We start from the raw sequence: 25,183 nt of genomic DNA, 5'->3' as shown, positions 1-25,183 counted from the left end.
ATCTGAAGCCCTGGTTAACTCAGCTCAGAACTCAGTGTCTGAACTGTCTCTTGACTGAGCTCTACCAAAAAGACAATTTTGTCTAAATTGGAAAAAAAAAAAAAAAGGCAAGTTTAACCTGCCTCTATTAATATTATTTCATTTTTTCCTTCCTGTCTCTTCTTCAGCACAAGTCTGTCAGGCTTCTTTTTTAGCCCTGGTGTACACCACCGTAGGGTTTAGCTGAGCTCAAGGTGGGGACATTTTTTGTTACAAAATGATGTGTTAGTAGCTGCAGGAAGCTGCTGTTCTGATATCAGCTCACAGAGATGTTCCATCTTAGAGCAGGATCTCTGCAAATCTTTGGTTCATCTCTGCATCCTTAAAAAAAAAAGGGGGGGGGGGGGGGGAGGAGGGAGGGCAAGGGGATCTCAAATGATAGTTTGAGGACATTACTGTAAGCAAATCAAGAAGCTGCCCTGCAGCATCCTTGTCCTCATTCGACCTTCCACAGGGGAAGAAAGTACAGTTCAGATTGGAAAGTGAGTAGTACTGAATGAAAGGTTAGATAAAAGCTGTAGAGATAAACTAGATGTGTAAACACTGAGGATACAATTATTGACACAAACTGACACAAATGCACCTCCCAAGAAATTGTCCTTGCCCTGCCTTCCCTGTCCAATATTTCAGACCTTACCCTTGCTAATCATCCATGACTATCTAATCAGAAACTATCATCATGGTAAAGTCATCTTGCAGCTCACATTAGCTGAAGCACACTACTAATTTCATTGTAGCAAAAAATCAGCAACTGCAGTTGTGAAGACATATCTTAGACTACATTTCATTGCATTTTTGCTGAGTAAAAACAAAAACATTTCTGTAATTTGCGCTGGTGACAACAACAGCACAAGCCAGAAGGCAACAAACCTGAACCAACTGCAGAATTACCCTGGGCTGGTTCATTCAGGGGGCTAGAGAACACCTAGATAAAGTTAAAAATAAGCATCTAATTTTATTTTCTGTCTTTCATATCATCTTTTCAAGAGGTTTGCAGATGTTGAAGATGTATCTTTTTGAATTCTGGTTTATAGCCACCTTTGCTGCTTTTGTAATACACCTAACTTCCCCAACCACATTGATTACTTTTAATCACAGACCAAACAGCTAAAGCACAGTTCTCATTTCCTTTTTCTTGGCAATATTTTATCCTCATTTTCTTGGATGAAACTAGCTTGGTTCAATATAGTAACTGCAGCCAATAGTCCAGCTTTGTACCGATAATGGAGTTTCACACAGTTTTTGTTGCACTTACAGCTTTTAAAACCTTTCTATGAAAATGGAATTGACAAAATGTCTCTACATTAAAAAATAAAGCTCTAAAACCCTTTTGCCTGGAAGAAGTAGACTGGACATGATGATAATTAACGGATTTCCTGGGAATGTAAGAAAAAGGCTGTAAGCCCTGAACAGAATACTGTCACTTTTAACACAGATGACTCAAATTTAGCTAATCAGATCACAAATTATGGGGGGAGAATACTCCCACCTGATATGGGGCACTAAGGCATACTTTTTTGAGGTCTATTTATATTTGTTGTGTAGGAGACTGTTAACATGGTGACAACTAAGAAGTCCACAACTATTCAATAATTTTATTTTTCACCCTGTTTTTCATGTATCTCTAGCTCAGCAGCACTGACATGCAATATTGTGTAATTTGGCATGTTTGCTCTTTGGAAATCACTGTGAAAATCTGAGTTGTAAAAATAATAGGTCCAAGCCCAGCCCAAATGTGAAAGCTGAGAAATAAACCATATACTGATTTTTTTTCTGGTTCAGCTTGGTTTCTCTTAGGTAATCCTTAAAAAATAAGTTGCTGGGAGTACATATCACTGCCTTACTGTCATCATGCTGTGAAAGGTTGAAGCTGTAGCTTCCAGTCATTACTCTAGATAAACAAGGGGGCTGAAGAATGAACGCTGACTTAATAGCAATCAAATAATGTATTAACTTGCATGTCTCTGCTTTATCACCTCATCACAGCTCTAAAGAAGTTAGCCAGAAGGGAATACATGTCTTTCTGAACTGGTAGATATTTTCAAGGTTTGAAGTAAATGCATTCCTTTAAGAAAGGAATATGAAATGGCTTTTCATTCTTTCGAAGACAAAAAAAGGAAACTAATACTTCTTATCAGTGCTCACCAGGTTTATGGTATCAGTAGGGTGTGTAGTGTATTTTCCCTACATATAACATAATATCTAATAGTTGAAAGATACAGAAATGATTACATATCACCAAAGGGCGGATTGCTAGTTCTTTTCTTTGATCCAAGATAAATTAATGGGTACAAAAAAAAAAAATGAATTCAAAACACTTGTACTGCCCTTAAGATGCAGAAAGGCATCATGTAGCTTCTAAGTTAAGGCACCATCCTATTAAATTTCTTCTGCGTGTATCTGCTTTCTTGAAAGTAATTCTTTCAAGGAACTTGGCAATCCTGATACGTAGTTAGAAAAGCTCCACATTGCAAATGGGGAAGCTAAAAATTGCCTTTTAATCTTGCATTTCCATTTAAAAAGTCTTTTTCTGTCCTCCCACACATGGTGCTAGAATAAGTATATTGTGATGCCATTTTTTTATATAACAAACCTGTGTCTGGTGTGCTCATCATGGAAAAGGTTGGACTCCATTTGATTTGACTTCTTCAGTCCTGAAGAATTCCCTCCTTCCAGGGGAGTGCCTGCCTGTGAGCAGCACCAGCTCTTGGGTGAGAGTACGTCTTCTGTCGTAGCTGGACCAATGCTGAAAATAAAATTTGCTCTGTGCATGTGAATACATATAAGAGAGAGAGAGGAGAAGAGGCAATATGGTGGCTGACTGCAGTGCACTGATGTAGGTGTTCAAACAAGAATGGGAAATTCCCATGGCTGCAGTTCCTTGGACTCTCTCTGTGTTGTAACCAATGACTACTGAGAAGTGATTTAGAAGTCCCACTCTAAATATTAGGTTACTAAAAAGGCAGGCACTGCTTAGTCTTGTTGTTTGTGTATGTTAAGAATCCTAGGGATGCATCTCCTTGGTTGTGCCTTTGGATTAATTTGTGTCATAGATGGGGTAAGTACTGTGAAACATCTTTACTTATACTAGGGTGGCCATTGTGCTTTCATGCTTCTAGGGCATAGTTATAACATCAGTATTCCTTCTAGATCTCTTATGTCCAACAGGACCTTTCCTAAATATCTGTTCCTCATGATCAAAGTCCATTTACAAATTGAGGACAATGGTTACTATCTTGCTATACAGAGTGCTTTACACAAGTCCACAGGGGTGTATAAAAGCTTGAGTCAATATATGATGCTTTCATCTTGCCACACAATGCCAGTATTCCATTTAACATTTACCCATTGAGGTGCCAGGAACAGCAAAAGACATGCAGCTTTATGTGTTTATTTAAATGATGCACCTTTGTTTCTGTCAGAGTCGCATTGCTGCAAGTTGCATGCAGGAAGGTTCTGCCAGCAGAACGTCTGTCAGAGAGCAAACGTGAAACTTTACACTGCAGTCCTTACGGGATCTGCATTTTCAATTCACTTTCTATGAGCACTGGCACCTGCACATTAAGCACATCCTTCAGCCTAGCCCTCATCAACAAAACACTTAAGGATTTGGCTAAGTGCTCTCCTCAACTGGGGCCTTCAACTCCAATTCTGAGCTCACTGCAGTCAGTGTGAGCTCTGACAAGAGCTGAAAGTGGAGCAGCCCCAGCCCTCCTGCTTCAATGAATATGTGAAGGGTCCTTAAAAGTTTCTATTTTACTTTGCTAACCTTGACTGTCAATATCTCCTCCTACTGCAACTCTCTTGAAAGTGCTGTACTTCACTGTGCCTTATTGTTTCTGCCTCTTGACATATTAAGTGCAGGACTAATGTCATGTTGCTGTGTAGTGTTTTCCTTTATTTTCCGGGGAGAGCAATTCCCATCCAGATGGATGCAGATGCCCTGCAGGTGCCTCAGCAGAGGCCTGCACAACCCCGCAGTCATCACACGTTCATATCTGCAGCAAAATCCATTTGGCGCCATTTTGTTTGTGGCACCTCTGTGCCACTCCACCCGAGCGGTGAGGAACGTGGGCCTCTCTCTCCCCCTCAGGTGTTTTGTAAAGTTTTCTGTAAAGTTTTGCCCACTGCTAACTCCAATCACCCCAAATCTTCACAGGAAAAGATGGCACTTTAATACAACCTCAGTCTGCTTCTTCTGTTTCTGTTAAATAAGAAATAGTTACTTCTACTGTTACTTTATTATTGAAGGCTGAAAGATACTCAAGAAATGAGTAAACAGGCATATCCTAACTGTAGCACTCAACCCTCATTCATTTAAATGAGAATTGGACACATGCTTAAATGCCTTTATGAAGTAAGGCTAAAATGAATTTAGCTAAACTTTTCCTCTGGACCCACAAGCAAGGGATCTTGGTAGAAAATAGAGAAGGAGGGTACCATAGCCTGAAGTATTAAAGCTGACAGCATTTTCAGCTTGTATAGTTCTAAAACCATGTCTTAATTTACTTCTAAAGTGCTAGTGCTTTCAAAAATATGTTTTTTAAAAGCAATTACTCTTTGAGTTAATCATCTACTGTATTTAATATGTAAGTCAGATCAAGTGCAAATTGCCTTTTAGAAGCTGCCAGATCAAAAAGCTTGTTTCTTCTAGGTCTGGCTTTTCCCCTCAGGTTTAATACCTTTCTACTCACCAAAAGGTGTGCAAGTTCTTGTTTTCTAGTTCAAATATGGCAAGAAAACACCATTTTCTCTCTCTGTGTTTATTGCCATTGAAATGGAATCTACATAACAGTATTTTCATTTCTGGATACAATTAATGATTTACATAATACTTAATAACAATATATTTAATAACAGTTTAAGAAGATGAAAGTTCGTGAACATTATTGAATTAATCTCTCATTTTCAATTGTGTATCACAACTGAAGTGTTCATTTTAACATGCAAGTTGCATCCTCAGCAAAATATTTCAATCAATTTATATTGATGTTCTGAGGTTACTCTCATTGTGCATGTCTCTGCTTTTATTCTAATACAGGAGCAGTGTGAGATTAACCAGGATTTAAAGGAAATACAATAGACAATTATGAATTCCACTGCATTCCTGAACCATTTGCAATTATGATTTATATTGAATTTTGGTAAACTAAATTTCTAATTGAACTTCAGGAAATATTTTCCCTCACTACATTACGTAAAAGATTAGAAGTGTTGTAGAAGGTTCATTTTTTTTATTCACTATTAGTGAGGCATCCAGTTACCTTTCACCCTTTAGTAGAAGTCAGGTACAAGCAGAGATTAGTGCAGTTAATACCAGCAGTAAGCTCTCTGCCTTAGTTAGAAGTAAATAAGAGACATGGATAAATAAGATATTTTTAGCTTTTCTTGAGGAACTTTGTTCTAAGACAGAAAAAGCACTGGCTAAAAAGGTCTCAGAGCCGGCAGCAGTCACCTCTGGGAATTCTCAAAGGATGGATGAAGTGCCATAAATTGACAACATCATTGCTCTTTGGTTTTGTTTGTTTGTTTGTTTGTTTCCTTAGGGGCAACAAGGGTGAGAAGAGGAGCAAGGGAGCAGCATACCACTCAGCTGACTTTAATGCTCAGAAAAAAAATTGGAACGAATAATTCAGCAACCTATTCATAAGTAACTGGAAAATTATATTGACATGAGTTGCCACCAACACTCTTGTCATGTAACTTGTTCTTGGCAAATCCAAACTAATCCCCTTCATATTGGGAAAATGGCCTTTGTGGATAGAATGCGAGCTGTGAATATTTTATACCTTAGTTCTCAGTAAGACTTTTCACTATTTAACGTGATATTCACAGCTTATATCTAAATTATAATTTAGTTGAAAAGACCCTTGCCTGCAACTAAAATCACATACAAGAAATATTTTTTAGTAGTTTCTTGACAAAAGAGAAACATATATTTATGTAGCTCTACAGGGATTTGTCTTCACTGTAATCTCATCTATGTTTTCACTAGCAGTCAGGGTGAAGGGCTAGATAAGGTACTTATATTAAAAAAAAAAAAGTACTATAGTTATGCTGCGGGGCAGAAAAGAGTTGATATTAGAGAAATAATCAGAAAAAAAATCTACATGCAATAGGAACAACTGCAAAGTGTGATACGTAAACAGGAATAATCAAACGCACTAATAGGGAATGGGGAGCACCTGATTAAAGAGCAGCTCTCCAAGGAACACCTAGGCAGTATAACGGATTTTGAGCTGAGCATGGGACTGAAGAAGGGGAAATACTATTCGGGGATGAATAAATCTGCAAGCACAATCAGCATGCGAAGCAATCCTTTGGTTCTGCTCAGTAATGCTGAGGCCCCTGCTGCAGTCCTCAGTCAGGTCTTCAGCAGCCATTCCAGGAAAGATTCTGACTAACCACTGTTCAAATAAAAGCAGTAAGAGCAATGAGAAATTTAGGAAATGTTTCTGTAAGAAAAGATCAGAAATTCCAACAGATTTGAGCATAATTCTCTATCTGATCTGATGCCCATTTGCTATTGGACAGAAAATTATTGCTTTGTTTTGTTTACAAAAAATTGTTGTGAAGATTTCTCTTGCACTTTTTATACAAATGTTGTTTCTGGAAGGAGAATTAACTCCCATTGCACACATTGATGACTTCAAAAACATTTTGGTTTTACTGTAGTATTTTCTGGTTCCAATTCTAATTAAATTAGGTTCCAGTTTAATGCCTGAAGGAAAGAGTGGATATGTGTATATTTTGTCCACATATGTAATTTGTTTGTAATTCTCTCTCACGTTAGTTTCAATGAGCAGAATTCTATTTCTGCAGAATGCTAAAATTGATCTCTTTTAGCACTAAAAGTATAAACATTCTTTCTATGGTGTTTGAGATTGTACAGAAAGTACTATTCCTTAGGTTTTCAGTTTCTCATGTGGTTAGCCATGTACTTATGAGTCTTCTCTTATATCTCTTCTCAAATGAGACATAGTATTTAGACTATTGCAGATGGCAGCAACATCTGAATCAGCTATGCAAACCACTATCTGTTTCCTCATATAGGGCATAGATACAAGACCTTTGCAAATACTCTATCACAAGTTAACAAATTGACCTTTAAAGTGGTGATGAGGAAAGGAAGGGAGTTCAAAAATAGCCAAAAAACAGCAAGTAACCAGTGGTGTCATTTCTGCATGATTCCTAGGTCTCTTCATGGTGCGTAATGCAAGAAATACTAACACTGAGTTTACTCATCTGAAACTTTATTCAGTCTTTGGTCATCTTCGGTATTGCATTGGCAATCACTGCCTGGCTTTCTGCAATGGGGAAAGAGCTGATTTCCTCCCCTGCTTTGCCAGGGGTCATGCTAGGAGCTGGGACACCTCAGCAAGAGGGGTTGCACAAGTCATTTAGAACCACCTGAGATAGCTGCACATTTACTCCTGCCCTGGTAGAAATAGCATCCCTGACGCTATTCCATAAGAAGATGTAAAACTGAGGCAATTCTTGCTATAAAGTATTTCCGTATCTTTTACATTGAACAACACACTGGACAACAAAAGTCTGTTGAAACTAGGACGGGGAAAGCCTGCCTCTTAGATCTCCACGGATGCTGTGACAGTTAGGGTGGTGGTGTCATAGGCTCAGGGACTACTCATGCCTAGGATGGACTACAAGTCAGTGCTGCTGCCAAGGAAAAAGGGCTCTTCTGAAAGGAGAATTTAGGGAGTCCTTTCTTCAAAAACAAAGGTTTGGATCTCACATCTTGACAGGTATTTGAACATGTAAGGAAACATTGTGGTTTATCCAGGGCACCTGGACATTCCTCTGGTTCCTAACAGCCCAGCCTGACCCCTAGAACAAACCACTGAGCTTAGGATGAGACATCTGTGTATTGTATACAGCTCAGAGGCAAATTAATTACCGCATTTGGGACCCCTGCCACACAGCTCTTCTAGCTGAATTTTCAGGGGACTCACAAATTCTCAGCAGCTTGATGTGTTGTGTTGTCAGTCTGAAGCTCTCTGGTGGTGGCCGTGAGGCCACATGAGCCCCACTCAGGAGTACGTTGTGTAAGTCCAGCCTCCGAGCTTAGCCTGTGGCAAGGTGTCCTGCTTCTTGGGAAGAGGTCTGTGGTCAGGAAGAGGATTTATCGATACTCATGGCCATGCAGCAATGAGCAGCATGGTATTAAACTGGTACAGTAGATCATGTCAGTCCAGGTCAAAGCTTTGAACGAAATGCTTGGGTATCTCTGTATGGCTGTTCAGAGATGGGCTCATAGTCTGTAACTCCTTCCTACAGAATAACACCTCCTACCCAAACCAGCCCCTCTCTGAGACCTGCATTACTGACATCAATGACTAGAAATATTCGTCATCAGAAGAGTGGGACCATGATTCAGATTTTTTACTCATTAGTTGAGGATCTGGTTGCCAACTGTTGGGAACCTTATCAGCTTTCTCTCTCACTCATCCAGCCCACTTGTGTCAAAATGAAGGCTTTAATAGGGTGTTTTGCATTAAAATGGAGATAAACAGGGTGTTTGCTGGAAGCAGAACAAGGCAGAATAAGCCAGATCTTCAGCTGATATACATTTGTCACAGCTCTATAAAGATAATGAAGCTAGCACTAATTTACATTAGCTAAGAACCGGAGCTGCTGTATTTCATACAGACTCCTCTGCAGATCTTCTTCCTGCAGATAAGCAGAGACACTGCTGACAACATGCAGTCCTGCTTCCAGCACATGGCTTGGTAGGTCTGAATCATGCTTCTACTGAAGATCACTGATAGACAAAAGTTAGTTGTAAGTAAAAGGCTGATTTTTCATACTTTCCCCTGGTCTGGCTTTTAGTATTCTAGGACAAAGATGATCTACATTAGCTTTGTCTGTAAGACATAGGTTTTGCCTTCTTATTTGTTCATGACTGCTTGGAATTTCCCATGTGCACTTAAGATTTGTGCGTTTACTTCAAATCTGCCTGGGACCCATCACACCCTCCCTGGCATTACCTTTTCCCTGTCACCTCCTGGCTTTTGGTTGTTTGGTGTTGGGGAAGGTTTTCTTGTTTTTTTTCTGCCTCTTTTAATACTTTCTCTCCCCCTGCCTTTTAACGTGGCAAAAGAAATTAAATATTTTTTTTTTCTTTTCTTTTCAGTAAGTAATAAGGGTTGAAGGGGTTCCTTATTGTTGCATTCCTTATTATTCTTTAAACACAGGTGGCCATTGGCCTTCAGGATCCTAAGAGGTGAATCTGGAGCACTGTGGATTCACACTTTGGGACACAAATATGCAAGCCCCACTTCAATACCAACTGAGGTGCTCAAGTATTTTTGTGGGCCTCACTGGTTATTTATTGCAAACCGGAAGCAAAAGTGACAATAATCAAAGAGAAGTGTACTTGCCTGTACTATTTCCTTTCGTTGGAGAGTTCATACATGTTTAATGTCTTCTGACAGTAGCTTGCGTTCACACGGGTGGCTGCATAACAAACAGCCCAACAGCTGGGGCAGTGGGAGCAGAGACACTCGAAGCCCTGTGACTCTGAGGGTCTGGGACAACAAGGCAAAACAGCCAATGAAAAATGTAGCAGAAACAAAGCTTTTCTATTCTGTTCAACAGAATAAATTGCATCCCTCCCAGACATAAATTCTTTTAAGAAGGAATTTTAAGAAGAAAACAGCTTTTTTTTTTTTTTTTTAACAGACATTTTCTGTGTATTTGTGTATGAATGCAGTAGCTATATGAATCTATTTTTTTTTCAAAATTCAGTGTGGAAAATTCCTGTAGCTGCAGGTATTTTTCTGCCTCTGAGTCAGAAGATCCACTGAGATGTAATACTCGTTTCATTAGACTCATCAGTGTTAATGCTGTTCAGCTCCATTTAATGAAAACAGTAAATTAGCATGTGCACAGGCTCTCTCTCACTGACTAATTGATATATGATGAAAGTTCCCATGTTACCAGCTAGTACATCTTCAAGGAGAGTAACTAGAAGCAGTGGCTTAAGGGGTTTTAAAAATGTATGTTTTTAATGATAGCAATAGCCAGCATATGCTATTTAAGAGATAAAAGCAAAATAAACAATTGGTACTGTTTGATGACAAAAACCTGTCCGTTTCATTTTCTACCCTGGGATTCTGAGTAGTTATTGTTCAGTCAGAGGAAGTATGTGGAAAAAAAAGCATCATATCTTAAAAAAAAAAAAAAAGTAATGGATTGGCGTGGACAGAAAGCAGCTTTACTAACTTTGTAGCTAAACTGATCTGCTCAAATTGCAAGATACCTCTGACCAGATCTTGCAGCATGTGAGGCACCAGCACCATTGAAACTATTCAAGGCACCAAGTTACTGACAAGTCACATTTTCTTTGTCTAGTAGGTCTGCAGCTGTGAGATGCTGCCAACCTGCGAGATAAAAAGCTAGGGGTCATAATAATTGTGTTTTCTGAGTTCACGTGTGCTGGGAAACACACTGCTTTTTCAAGACAAACTGGAAAAATTGGATTGGACTGTCACAGTGCTGTGCACAAATAGTCCTAGCAATGACTTGCAGGAACTAAACAGCATGGTAGATAGTTTTTACTGAACTATGAGATAACTTAATAAATTCCAATTTTTTATTTTATTAAACCCAAACTGATTTTCTCCCAATTATTTTTTATCAAGCATTTCAGTGTTGCTACTCTCCATATGGACAAGGCAAAAATCCTGTCCCATGCACAGATGGACCAAATAATGAAGTTATTACAAGGCAAACAAAATTATTTAAATGGAGACCTGATTGTGGATTTTAGTTCTTGATTATCAAAGTTGACAAAGTGTTTTTCTCTTATGTGATAGCAATTATCGTGAGACAGTAGTGTCCTATTGTGTTTCTTAGTTCTTCCTTATTATGTATTTCTGAATGAATGTTATGTGCTCTTGAAATAAATGTGAGAGGATCGTATCAAAACAAACAAACAAACAAAAAGGAGGTATCTTTAAATGACTTGTATATATTTTAAGTCTTTTCACGAAGTGTATAATCTATCACTTTACTACCAAGGTAGAAGGTGGGCTGGTATAGTGTGTGCTGCTGCTCTCCAGATATACTAATTTTTTCTCTTTATCTTCGATCATTCCAGAAGAATTTTATGTTGTGGAGGACTATATTGATTCCACTTTAAGATGTAGACTTTTTGAGTACTACATCATATTTGTCTATATCATACTTACTTGTTGAGCCATAAACTAGATATTTGAGTGATATTTCCCATTGCTGAAATTTAAAAGGTCTATTTGTGAAGACTAATGAAAGTGGCAAAGTGCATGACTGCTTCAGGTCTTACATTGGCTTCTCTTCATAGACTTCATGCTGAATTACTACTGAGCAAAAAGCCATTGCAATGATATTTTTAAAGATTCATATTCTTCTATACTTTGAAAGAGATCAATGATGTGGTGGTAAAAGATAAGAAGGAAGACATTTTGTTATCTATGTCCTCCTTTAACTGCTAGGCCCAGTGATAACTTTTCCTTTTATTTAAAACACTACTCATGTAATGGTTGTGGACTGTGGCTTTTTTCTCACAATTAGAATCTCTAAATATGTTAGACTCTGGCAGCAGCAATATTTTTTTCATTTTTTTAGCTGCCTTTTTATGGAACTGCTGGGACAAAATACAACATAGGCTTGCTTTTATTTTCCTCTGCTTTATATTTTAAGTTTGCAAAGGCTTAGGAAATACCCAAAGACTTTCTAGATAAGATGAAAACTCCAGGATCTAGAGCTTCCTTGGAAGGATTTTGAGTGTTTCATCCCTACCCTGTGCAGATCCCTGGCCCTAGCCTGCATCATCGATGCCCTAGCTTTGAAATAAATGATTAATTACTTCTGTGTTGCCCAGGGCCCAGGCAGGAGCTGTGTAACTGATGTTGCAGCTTGCTAATGGAGTAGTGATAAACAAGACCTTACCTCTGATTATTTTTCTTCTTAGCCCCAAAGTAGCATTATAAATTGTGAGATTCCCAGTTCTAATTGAGCCACAACAAAGTCTGCTAGAGGAAAAAATGGATTTCCAAGTGACTCGCCTTTCCTCATCCTGATCCAGAGATGCAGTCCTGTGTAATGCAACATCTTCCCTACTCAAACCACATTTAACTGTATTAGAGAATTTAACAGTTGAATAAACAGTTGATAATCATCTCAAGGACAAGAAAATAGTCTCTTAAGACTTTCTTCTTCTGCACGTAGTCAGATAACAGTGCATCCAGTCCAGTACTAACAGTATACTGTCCAACGACAGTGTCTCCGCCACCTCCCTGGGCAACCCGTGCTGTCTGAAGGGAGGATGCTTTTCCTTGTCTGCTAGCTGTGAGCCTGAGCTGCCGAGTAGAGTCCCTGCAGAGAGCCAAAGAGCCTGCATTTACAGATCATGTGTAGCCTGCACATCCCCCTCTTTGAGAACTTCCAGGTGTCTTTCTGATAAATCCTTTGCTTAATATAACCTGTTTTCAAGCAACCTTTAATAATAAAAGTACAGAGATAGAACCCTTTTACTTTTTATCTTTTTACTAACTTATGGTTATGTAAATTATAATATTCAGGAACACTACAATCCTATGAATTTTTATAAGTATTTAAAACTGTTACACTCTATTTTAGTTTTTCCTACATATTAGAAATGCAACAGACTATAAGTTTATACTACATGTTTGAATATTGTATGTTCATAAATGTCATGGGTTTGGCTGGGATAGAGTTAATTTTCCCCATAGAGGCTCATATGATGCTGTGTTTTGGATGTGTGATGAAAATAGTGGTAATAACACACCAATGTTTTTAGCTGTTGCAGAGCAGCACTTACCTCATGCTGCCCTGCCAGCGAGGAGCTGGGGGTGCACCAGGAGCTGGGAGGGGACACAGCCAGGGCAGCTGGCCCAGGCTGGCCAAAGGGATGGCCCGCACCAGGAGGTGTCGTGCTCAGCAATAAAACTGGGGTAAAGGAGGGGAAGGGGGACCATTGGGTGTGATGGCATTTGTCTTCCCAAGGAACCATTACCCATGATGAGTCCTGCTTTCCTGGAAGTGGGTGAACATCTGCTTGCTGATGGGAAATGGCAAATGATTTCCTTGTTTTGCCTTGCTTGTGTATGCAGCTTTTGCTTGGCCTAGTAAACTGCCTGTATCTCAGCCCATGAGTTCTTGCACTTTTATCTTTCTCTCATCTATCCCACCTGGGGAAAGCGAGCAAGTGGCTGTGTGGTGCTGAGCTGCCTGTTAGGGCTAAACCACAACAAAGTTATTTGGACTAAAGTGAGTGAAATAAACTACCTAATACAAATGCAATGATTTGCCTTGACATAGCTTCCTGATTCACTGGCATTTTACACAAGTGCAGGAAAACAACGACACACGTTTCAGATTGTTCATGAAGGTTAACAGTCATCAGGTCAAAACTGTTGTTTTGGAAGGTAATTAAACTTTGATGGTAAATAGGGAACAGTATCAGATTTTGAGGTTATTTTTTTTTTATCTTTTCGGGTCATGTTTTTTATTTCTTTGTGTTATGGATCTCTTTTTCCTGTATCTTGTAATGCAACCTAGTCATATAGGTACTGGGAATGGAGTATGGGTTTATTTTCCTCGAGACTCTCTCTTGTACAAATCATATTTAACTTACTTCAGTTGTCTGTACATGGTAACAAAAATTAAAAGATACCCTAAATAAGTCTTCAATTAGTGTCCTATCTGCTGCTATCTCACATTAAATAAATAAATAAATAAATGTAGTTAATGCAAACAGAAAACAAAAACAAAGCACAAAAACACACTCTGAAGTGCTTAAACTATGTCCTTCTTTTCTTGCTTATTTTATTGCTGTCCTCAAAATAATTCTGCTTTCCCATTATGCAGTTTCCTCTTGCCAGTTCTTCACAATCAATAACCAGGTAAGAAACTGGCAATTCTGTTTCTTTGTAGTTGTCACTACCAGTTTCTTTTAAATAAAATGCCTCTTCTTGACCAAGCAGTGTGCAGGATGGATACCCAATACTGTATATACAATACACAATACCCAAGACTCTGAGGGGAAAAAAAGAAAAAAAGAAATAAAAATAAAAAAGCTAGGACTGTAGATAACTTATGTAGGTTCGAGAATTTAAAGAAGCAGTCATTAGCCTGGGTTAGCTTCTTCTATTGCAGAAAATCAGACCATTTCACACACTTTGTCTCATACTGAGCCATACTTTTAGTCTGATTTAAAGTAGTCTTTTAGAAGGCATCCAGTCATGACATGGAGGCATCTAGAGATAGAGAACCCACGTGTTCTGTAAGCTACCCTGTATGTTTAAACATGTACATAGAATTTCGATTGATTTTCTTATATTTTTCTTTTTTGAGTTTGGCTATTGCTTTTTGCTGTGTTCTTCTCTTCCTTTATGAGATTAGCACATTAGCACATTTAATATAATATTTTATTTCTTTGATGCTAATCAATTATGTCTCGTTCTTCGTTCTTAGAAACCGAACAAACTGCACTCTGAAGCATGACAAAGGGGATGAAATGTACGGTGTGAAGATGACACAGAGGTATCCAGTATTGAGAAGGAGAGCCATGTGGTGTGTGTGGGGGGTGCTGGTGGTGGGGGGAAGATGTGACAAAAACTTCACAAGGTAATTGTGGGCGTTGAGAACAGAAAGCCAACTGCCTATACCCCTGAGAGGTGCATACACAGTGTTTGGTTCACATGGGTTTCTCTGTGGAAGAGCAAGAAACATAGCTCAGGGGAGATGCCCAGTGTTATGGATTAATTAACCCTGGGTGGAAGTCTTAATGGCAGATATCAAGGGCCTTAGGTCTTGCTTTACTACAGTGGTAAATAATGGAAAAACAGAACGAACAAAATGGGAGAGATTAAGATAAAGCACTGGAGAATTTAAAAGACAAGAAGTGTGTGCATTTCGGAAGCCCAGTTTCCTGACAGGCACTAATAATTATGGGATGAGAGAGGCTAACAGTGATCCTTAATCACCAGTCAGACCACTGATGGCTATTAAACAAATGACCCCAGTTAGTAAGATAGACAACTTACCATGTCTGGGAGTCAATGGAGTCAAAAAGAGGGTTTAAATTTATTTAGCTCTCGGTAGCATGACTGGAGAAAGGTAGTTAAGTATGACTTATGGCTTCTTTCCACGTACTGCTGCCTGTAGCAACAGATATTTTAATAAACTTCACTAGGAAGAAAATAAAATGGATTTTGTGAAAATACCTGAGGTGTTTTGAAGATACTGGGATCCAAGGAAATATATTTTATGGCAAACATCCCTGTAATGCAAAGAAGCAGGGGACTTGTAAGTATGTAATGAATATAGAACAGGCTTGAGGAAATAAGGTTGGTGAATCTAAGCAAACTGTGTGCCTTGAAATGTAAAACAAGCAAAGTATATTTCTTCCATACAACAGCGAGCTGTAGTATGCATTTATTAGCTGTAGAATAACTGAACTCCCCATCGTGTTAAGTGCCAACCCCCTGAAGGAATGAAATGTTTTGATTGAAAAGAAATGGGCCCTTCACACAGCACAACCAAGCCCATTAACAGCCAGTTTGCTCTCCTGTGGGCAGTTCTTCCCTCTTGGTCAGGGCAGCAGGGACTTTAACTCCTGCAAAGTTGCAGAAAAGAGCACTCTCAGTCTGCTGTTCTCCCAGCCAAATCTGTATCAACATAACTGGGATTTTCCTCCTAGGAAAGCTCAACATTTAAACATCTCTGTGTTGTTCTCAGACAGAGAAACCCTCAGCTAACCACTGCTATCTTTACCCATTTCTTCCCTTGGTAAACTTGAGCAGCTTCAGTGACAAGTGTTGCTGTTGTTTTTATGATGAACCTCATCTTACTGCGCTGGGGACCTGGAGGATCACCTGGCCTGGGATGTAGGAAATAAAATTAAACTGTTGCTACAAGCTCCACCTGAGCCCTTACGGGAGGAAAATATCTTTTTATCTTAACAGAAATCTAACATAAGCACTTGGACAGGTGCTTATCACAAGACACCAGCTCTGAGTCTTCACTGTGCTTCCTGGGCTCTCCTTGGGATGGGGATTGTCGCTGGGCTTGTAAATGCCCTTTGTGCCCTTGAGGAACTGCCTGGGATTTTTGCCTTTCCATCCCATCCACCTCTATGAGTCATTAGGATTTCCTCACCGTCTTTTCTCACCTTCTCTGAGTGGCCAAGCCAGTTCTTTACCTTCCCACCCTGATGGGAACCCTTACTGGTTTGAGTCTTTTAGTCAGGTGCACGTAGCTGTGTTGGGATCTCCATGACCTGCTAATCAGGGTGCCGTCACTACACTCTGCTCCTACAGCCCTTCTGTTCCTGCTGCCCCCACATCCAGACCTGTCTCTGTCCATGCCAATGTTAACCTTTCTGTTGCAATTCTCTTAAATACTTGACAGAGATATTCAGTGACCTGTGTCCTCACTGCTACCATCCTGGATTATTATGAAGTGAAATGAAAGTTCAGATCCAATCTTACCCAGCCGTGCAATTTCTAATAACTCAAAATGTATCATTCAGTGTCTGTCTTTGAAAAAATCAAGTTCTTAATGATTTGAAATGAAGAATACTTCAGGAAAAATGTTAAGCTGCAATGAATGCATATAGTGGGAGGAAGCAGAAAATGTCTGGGTTCAGTGAACCACTTCATTTACATGTTTGCTCTGGTACATGCTATGCTGATACTGCAAAATAGCTTGGGCTTGATATTTTCCGTGATTATTCTTATCCCAGGCAGATGGATGCATCTTTTCAGGGTATTTAGAGCTGTTTGGTTTTGTTGTTTTTCAATTTTTGAAACATAGATTAATGTAGTTTTCTCTAAGTTTTCTCAGCCAGAAAAAAAATGCACTGCAGTGCATAACTGGTACAGATGCTTAGCTATCTAAACAGAACTTAAAGAGCAAAAGCTGCAGCCTTGCTCATTAAGGATTTTTATGTAAATATAATGTTGATACATAAAGAAAAATCAATTCAAACTTTTAAGGGTCCATGAGTTAAACAAATCAAGTAGACTCAATAGTTTAGCCATATAAAAATCTAGTTAGTAAAAAAATATTTGGATGTTTTATCTGGTGTAATTTCTATATGCATTTACATATTTATAGCTACTCTACCAGTATTTCTTCCTGTAATGCTACTGTGCTGTAACAGAAAATAGCTTCTAAAACGTAATACCATACAGCTTCTATGGCCATGGCTGAATGTTCCCTCAGTAGCAGTGTGAGATGTTTGACATTAGTTTAGAATGCAGTGTCATTTCCCAGGAGTTATGGGTTAATTCTGAAAAAAATTAAATAACCCTCAGATACATGTTGTATAAATGGTTCTTCACTCATCCATATTCAAAACAAGACTTTTAAAAGAGGCTCCTTGTAGCTCATATCTGCAAGTGTGATCTCAGGGAAAAATAATTGCATTCAAAATTGCAGTTACACAGCTACAGGGAAAAGTTTAAAAAGTCTGCCTCTTTAAACAAATCATCTTGCATTTGAAATTTATTTTCAGCCTCCCAGGTGGTTATCTTTGTCAGTGTTTCAGGAAGCAAAATAATATATATGAGCCAATAGGTACTGGATAATAGAGGCCTCCTGTAAAGACAAACTACTGTGTATGTAAACATCTCAGCAGTGCCAATATAAGTGAAAGTGTGTTGAAAAGCATTTTTATTGTATGCCAGACAGTCTCAGATAATTATTTTCTAAAATTTCATAAGGAATAATATTATTCCATTTCATGGGATTTAAGCATCCACTTTATTTTTTGTTAAATATGTTTTTTGCAAAGCTGTACTGCACCTCTAGGTACTCTTGGAGAACAGCAGAGATGTCTTAAATTCCCTTAAAATCAAGAACCTCTTGAACATCTACATCACCTCAGAAAACTGCAAGAGTTCACAAAATCTTATGACAGCAAATACATAATTCATTTTGAACAAACGGCGGCAATTAACAAACCCATGTTTTTTAGATGAAAATAAATGGAAATAATTAGTACAGGTCCCTCAGGTATTCAATATGAACAATATGAACACCTTTGATTAGATGGATTTCCTTCTTTTTTCTTCTGAAGACTCTAGGCCAGATCCTTTACTCCCGGGGGGGGGTAGGGGGGGAAGAAAAAAAAAGTGCATCTGACACCTTTTTTTCCTTCTATACTTTTTTTTTTTTTTCAAAGACAGACTCAGCATTGTAAGTCCCATGCTAGAATTTATCACACTTTTAAATTAGTTTTCCAGACTTTAGCCCATTTGTGTTCCCCAACATCTGTCTGGCAGTGCATCAGTCTGACAATGCAGAGCAAGCCCTTCATATTTGCATGACGTGAGTAATACAATGAAAATAGATGTGTGGAGTAGAAAGGGCCTGTGTGTAGAATACTGGATACAAATCTCAGAGCTGCATCCCAGGTCTGACAACAGAGAAACAAAATGTCTTGCTGCAGGTCCAGCAGCTGGAGCGTGAGACCTGTGAGTTGTCCCCCCAGGCCAGGTCTGCAGTCACTGCCTCTGTCTCCTTCTATTCATGCAACATGCTTGGAAATGCATTTGTCATGGTAAAGAGAGAGCAGTGGTACCTGAAGGTAAGGACTAGGACGAGGCGCCAGCAGCTTCTGTTTTACTGAATAAGGTTGTGTATGTGTGGTGGTTTCACTGAGGTGGGCAGCTAAGCTCCACCACAACCACTCTCTCACTCAAACTCCTCAAAGGAAAAGGGGAAGCAAATACAACGAAAAGGGCTCAAGGGTTGAGCTAAGGACAGGGAGATCACTCAACAATTATCATCACAGGCAAAACCAGACTCAGCATAGCGAGATTAATATAATTTATTGCCTATCACTAGCAGACTAGAGCAGTGAAAAACTAAAACAAACTAAAACCACTTCCCTCCATCCACCCTCTTCCACCTCCGCCCCCAAAGCAGCACAGAGGAACTGGGAATGGGGACTGCGGTCAGTCCCTGAATGTTTGTCTCCGCTGCTCCTTCACAGTCACTCTCTGCCCCTGCTCCACGCGGGGTCCCTCCCACGGGATGCCGTCCTGCCCGAACTGAGCCTGCGGGGGCTGCCCACAGGCAGCAGCTCTTCAACAACTGCTCCCACACGGCTCCGTACCACGGGGTCCATCTGTAAGGAGCAAACCTCCTGAGGCCACATCCACCTGCTCCACCGGGGGCTCCTCCACGGGCTGCAGCGTGGAGATCTGCTCCGTGTGGGACCCGTGGGCTGCAGGGGGACAGCCTGCTCCACCAGGGGCCTCTCCACAGGCCGCAGGGGAACTGCTGCTGCGTGCCTGGAGCACCTCCTGCCCTCCTGCTGCACTGACCTGGGGTCTGCAGGGCTGGTTCTCACTCCTCTCTCCCAGCTGCTGTTGTGTAGCAGGTTTTTTTTTCCCTTTCTTACATCTGCTCGCACAGAGGTACCATCAGCATCTCTTACTGGCTTGGCTCTAGACAGCGGCGGGTCCCTTTGGAGCCAGCTGAAACTGGCCCTTATCTAATACGGGGCAGCTTCTGGATTCTTCTCACAGAAGCCACCCCTTCAGCCCCCACTACCAAAAACTTGCCATGTAAAACCCACTACAGTAGATGACAAAATATACATCCTTCACACTGTTTTTCCTTAGTATGGAACAATGTGTTACAAACCTTAGCATAAATCTATTAATACAGAAGGTCGAAATCTGTCTATTCTACAAAGTTTATTCACAAGGAATAGGAAAGAGATGGAGATTGGAACATGTGGGTTATCTGTACACTTGTTTGTAAAGAGAGGGAAATTAAATATATAAAAGGTGAAAGCTTGAGGTTTATACCCAGGAAGACTTTGGGAAGTACAGGTGGCAAAGAGAACTGGGTATATATTGCCGGTTTGTAAACTGGCAGAAAATTCACAACCACAAATTCGAGACTTCACATCTTCAAAAAATAAGAAAAATCTCTTGACAGTTGTTCCTTTTGGTTTATTGTTTACTGTTCATGTAAGCAATAATTATTTTTGTTGATGAACTTGATTTTATCACAAAAGCTGAACCACGCATAATTTAAATGTAGATTATTGCCAAGTGCAACTTTAGTCTGATTTAGGGCAGGTAATTGCATAGTCACAGCAACATAGTCCCCAAAGTAAGTATTCTAAACTCGAAAGAAATTGAAAAATGTTGTAGAATGACATCTCAAGACAAAATTTAAACTTTTTTGTATTTTTTTTTGTATTTCTGTTTGTACAATGCATGAGGAAGAAAGAGGAAACCTGGTGGTATGATAAAGCTGTGAAAGGTTATTGGGTATCATATAATTACTGCTCTTTTTCCTTGGATAACTGAAACATATATTTCAATTCAATTACACTTTTTATTCTATAATTTTGTAACATAATCATTGTCCAGGTATTCAATTGACATTGATACTTCTCCACCCTATATTAACACCTGTCATTTGTAAACTTTACATAATTTGAGCCTATTTTTCAGTACCTGGGCCAAATACCGCAAGTCAGTCAAAGAGAAATTGAATAGCAAAAAAAAGTGCACAGCGTATTTTTCTTTCTTTTGAATAAAAGTTTAATAACCAGATTGTTAACTGTTGTTCAAACACTGCACAATCTGTTTAAATATTGAAGTTTTTATTCCGCTAACACTAGTTTTCTATATTAAAGTAACCCTTATGAAAGACTTGACATCTCTTTATTACAAACAGTTTTCAATAAAAGTGCTTTAAAGACTGTAATAATGGTAACAGCTTCATATATACATTTTCTGCCAATGTAAAAGAAAGAATTTTAGATGAAAAAATCCTTTTTTAATAAAAAAATTAAGTCTTTATACCCGGGAATGATAAAAACATTCAATGAAGTTCTTTTCTGATAGCACCACGACGAATTCTTTTTTTAGTATATTGGAACGTAGTGGAAAATCTTTTCTTAGCCTTTAGTTGAGTAATATCACTATGCACTATAATTATAATAATTTCCTGATGTGTTCTTTGATTTTAAAGCTATGTGTTCTTATTGCCTTTTGGCAATATTTTCAGTTCAGAATAATAGTTTAAGGACATAATAATAGAGATATCCACTTACATAGGCCATCTCTAGAGATTTCTGGTTGATCCATAGACTCTATCTCTCTGCATAGGTTTTATCTGCTTTGCAAGTCCTTCGAGACCAAATAGTAACAACTGTGAATTGCCACTGTATGACTACCCATCCTGGCAGGAACATTGCTTGCAAAATCTCCATTCTTTTCTAGTCCATGAGACTGTGAGAATTGTTTTCCAAGAGTGGACTGAACATTAATGGTGATGTCTGTAAACAACCCAAAACAGCACTCTGAGGGGAGTGTAAATAAACCAGGAGCTCATTAAATGAAATAAAGTGCTAATTCTGGAGGACTGACAATGACATTGCTCTATTCAGGAGTCCAGTCCGTCATCTGTACTCCAGAAATTTTGCCTGAGGCAGGTCTACAAATATCTTGCACAAGATTTACTACACAACTGTACAGCACAAGGTTCTAAGAGAAATGCATCTAAATACAAAATAATCATTTAAGACAGTGGATGGGACAGCATCTTTCAAGAAGGAGATGGCACAAAACTCATGTGCTTCTCTTACTGATAGCACTAGCTTAAGTTCCAATGTCCATCCACAGAAGGAAAATGGTCCTTAGCAGAAAATATGGGCCGCCATATGGAATATGAGTTGCCTTGTTCATGAACAGAAAACACAGGTAGCAGCCAAACTTTCCACATGTACAGTTTAGAGTTTTTTATGCCAGTACACGTAGAACACTCAGGGTTTTCCCAATTCCCAAGAAATGAACAGTTATTTATTGGTTATTTACCCTCACTGAAGATATAAGGATATCAATCGCACAGAGATTGAAATTTCAAAATAAAGGATGGTTTAATGCATTCTGTAGTTTTGACTGACAGTGCTTGCGACTTGGGCTAAGAAATTTCTAGATTCAGAAATGTTATTGCAGGTGCTATTTCCTTGTTTGGGTAAGATTTAGATGTGATAGAAAGTTGACACAAAATGTAATCACAATTTATATAAATGTAACAGGTTTATACAATTTCAGATTGTTGGATTTTGTCCGAACAAAGGTTCTGACAAAGGTATGTCTGCAAGCCTATGGTAGGTAACAGTGAAAGAACTGCAAAAAAATTAAATGAGTAGGATGCTAGTTTGCAGGATGCCTGTGTTTCACTGCATGAATAAGGTCTTCATCAGTATGAAACAAGGGAAGGAAATACCTGAGATATATGACCACCACCCATGTCTTGCAGAGCAGATAACAGTGAATAGACAGAGAGAATTGGGGTATTGTGCCATAGTTATATCAGTTCTTTCTATTCTGGAGTATTTATTGTCTATGCCTGTAAACACAGTTTCCGTGAATATCAGGAGTAAATAGCATACATCTTTTAACATTTCTCTGGCTGTGTGTTCCTCATCTTAAGTCTTTGGTTAAAACTTTTGGTTGCATTTGCTGAAGTGCTAGGAATATCTTGGAACAGCTGAAACCCACTGGAACCAGGTAGCCTTCAACAAAGGAGGTTTTAATTAATGAGATCTCTGACAAATGAGTATTAAAATAAGCCCAACTCATTGTAATAATATCCATAGCTAGGACATATTATTTTTAAAAGCCTTTGTGTTTTGTTTCTAGTCCTTCTACTAGGTTGTGCTCATGCCTGACAAAACTGACTGCAATTTGTAAAACCTTTAGACACTGAAACAAGCACCACAGGGAGGGAAAATTAAATAAATAAATAAATAAATAAATAAGAGGAAATTAATATCTCTGCCTTCAGAAAATGGTTTGAATACGGCATGGAATATGTGGGGAACACCAACTAGACAGAGAAGAAATTTTAAAATACTGAAATGCTGTATATGAAGCAAACAGAATGTCTTTTGCTGAAATGGGAAGGGGTCCCCTATAAAGCAACTGTGATCTTGTATTTGTTGGCTACATTCCCAAAGGCAGCCTTAATTTTTGCATTTTCTGACTGTTGAATACTTCTCAACCTTTATAGCTTTCTTTTAACTTAAGAGTTTTTTTTCCTTTTCGTTCAATAATATTTAAAGTGCAGTTATTTAAAGAAGCTTGAATGAGGCTGTGCCTAAAGGTCAACTAATATCAACTAATAAAATGGTGCAGAATATAAAATATTCTTTTTTCATGTCATCTGTTATTTATGGTATTTTTCAGAATCAGCAGTAAATTAGTGATATTGAAATATCCTTGCAGGGTGATTACTTAAAGAAGAATAAAATATACCTTGGTACAACTGGAGATGTAAAAATCAACCAAAAGCTAGAGCCATCAAAGTATTTTCACAGATACAATTCTGTGTGAAATATGAGTCCTCTGTACTACCAATAAGCTGTTCTTTTGGGCTCTGAATGTGCCTGAAATCTAATGTGCCCCAGGTCTATCTCTGGACACACACAGAAGAACCTCTGCCTAGCTGGTGTTGACTGTGTGCTGACATACAGCTCATATACAGCCTTAAAAGAGTATGGAAACTAGTGACCCTTCCAGACATTTCCTCTCATTGGTGTTCCCTAGCTGCCTTGAAACACCACAATGGGATACTTAATGGAAAACAGAAGATGCCTTGGAGTGCCTACAGTAGTCTGTTTACCAAGAGCAGTTGCTGAGGATAGAGACTGAAGTTCAACACCCTTCCCTGCCTAACTCCTATGTGGAGTGGACTTTCCACTGGAGTGGAAACTCCTCCTACTCCTGAAAAAGCTTTAACTGAAGCTTTATATACATATCCAAAAAAGCATGTATATGTGTATACATACCTGTATATATATATGTGTATATACATATTGTACTCAAGTTCTTGTCTATTTTCCCAAATGCATGACTAGATTCCTTGATGTTCAACTCAAGATCAAATCCTCTTCTCCAACTGAAATCTTTTTGTCCAGAACTGTCACCCACTCCCATCCAGCCTGTACACATGGCTTTACTGAACACCCAGTATACTATTCTTAAGTTCACACAATCATCTTAAACTCTAACCCTGTTCTGTGTTCTTTCATTGCTCCTACTTCAGTGTCATCTGCAGACTTCATTCTGCTGTACACGTTCTTAGCAGATACATTGAGTAATACTCATCTCATGAGAGAGAGACCTCTACAAAGCTCATTGGTGCATCTCCTATTTTGACAAAGAGCCATTAATTACTACTTCTAGTGGTTTTCAAATACTCCAGGTTTACTTTCACTCATCAGAATCTGAATCTGACAATTTTTCCCTAATTTGCTTTCAGGAATATCATATACAGCTGTCAAATTTTGCTAAAGTCAGAATATGACATCTTTTACTTTTTCTTTATCCACAAAGCCTATTATTCTGTCAAGTAGCTCTTAAACCAAATTTACTGTTTCTAAACTGGCTGCTTTATATCTTCTTGTCATCATCTAGGTGCCTACAAATTACAGCTTGTGAAAGGTGCAACACTCCCTCATCACCTCCACTGTATTCACAGCATTTGGTCTTTATTATCAGGTCTACAGTTTCTATGCTGTAAATAATTCAAGGACTACTCCTTGGCTACATGTAGCAGGTAAACCTGTTGCAAGCCTATGTACCTAATGCGGTAGCATAGAGAATCTGCAGCTTTTGTTTATCTGTTTTTTGACAATTTTTCATTGAGCTAACTTGAAGCAAACAGAATTGCATCTCTACTTAAATATTTGATCAAATGTAGACACACCCAAAGCTGCAGTACCCAGGGATGGATAACAGGTGACTCTCCAGTCTGTTCCTCCTAACGCTGTCTATTCTGACAATAAAAACATATATGTTTCTCTGAAGTCCAAGTGTGCCAATGTTATATTAGGACACCACTTTGTGCACAATTTTGGTAGACAACTCTCAGTGTAAATAAATTACAGTCTAAGTATATAAAAAATAGGTAGATACAGAGCAACAAAGACAAGGAAAAATTACCTGAAAATGATAGGATGTAATGTAAAGATTATTATCATTAAAAATTAAAAGTAGAGGAGTGTTGCAGCATAAGCTGACTGATGGTGATGGTAGTAGCTGTCATTGTGAAATATTAGTAGTTAGTGGTACAAAAGAGA

Source organism: Anser cygnoides, chromosome 3, assembly GCF_040182565.1.
Source record: "Anser cygnoides isolate HZ-2024a breed goose chromosome 3, Taihu_goose_T2T_genome, whole genome shotgun sequence".
Classification (NCBI taxonomy): domain Eukaryota; kingdom Metazoa; phylum Chordata; class Aves; order Anseriformes; family Anatidae; genus Anser; species Anser cygnoides.
This window is presented reverse-complemented; position numbering follows the sequence as displayed.